Source organism: Hemiscyllium ocellatum (assembly GCF_020745735.1).
Source record: "Hemiscyllium ocellatum isolate sHemOce1 chromosome 15 unlocalized genomic scaffold, sHemOce1.pat.X.cur. SUPER_15_unloc_2, whole genome shotgun sequence".
NCBI classification, from domain to species: Eukaryota; Metazoa; Chordata; class Chondrichthyes; order Orectolobiformes; family Hemiscylliidae; genus Hemiscyllium; species Hemiscyllium ocellatum.
The window spans coordinates 814,304-815,133 of record NW_026867456.1 but is presented as its reverse complement, the minus strand read 5'-3'; positions in this window follow the sequence as shown (position 1 = coordinate 815,133).

Here is an 830-nt window from a genome sequence, read left to right as displayed (position 1 = left end):
GACCTCGAGCCCCGCACAACCGGCTCTGGGAGTCGTTGGCCGCTATTGTACATAGTCCGGTCCTTCCTCTGCCACCCGGCAAGTGCGATGGCTCTGTCGCCCTGTGGTGCCCGTCACCCAGGTTTGGGGAACACGATACTAAGAACATGTTGGCGGCTCGGGACCTGCAGGCGAAAGGGGGCCCCGTGGTGCTGAGCACATCGACCTCGGGTCTCAGTGCAAGCCAGAGAGTTCGCGGAAGTCTAAAGCTTTTGACATACGCTCAAATCTTTGACAGGCTTGCCCGACTCTTTCCGTCCGTTCTAAGAATCAGTCAGAGGCCGGTCCGGAGGTCTCTTGACGCAAGGGGAGGGGTGGCGTCCCTCCTCAGGCGCTTGTGTCGAAAATGAAGGCGAGAGACACGAGCGGCCTGGTTGCTTTGGGTGCTGCCAGGAAGGATGTGGTCTGACCCTTGCCTGAGCACTCACAGAAGCATGTGACGTTGAGAGCAGACCTCGAGCCCCGCACGACCGGCTCTGGGAGTGGTTGGCCGCTATGGTACATAGTCCGGTCCTTCCTCTGCCACCCGGCAAGTGCGATGGCTCTGCCGCCCTGTGGTGCCCGTCACCCAGGTTTGGGGAACACGATACTAAGAACATGTTGGCGGCTCGGGACCTGCAGGCGAAAGGGGCCCCGGGGTGCTTAGCACATCGACCTCGTGTCTCAGTGCAAGCCGGAGGGTTCGCGGCAGTCTAAAGCTTTTGACATACGCTCAAATCTTTGACAGGCTTGCCCGACTCTTTCCGTCCGTTCTAAGAATCAGTCAGAGGCCAGTGCGGAGGTCTCTTGAC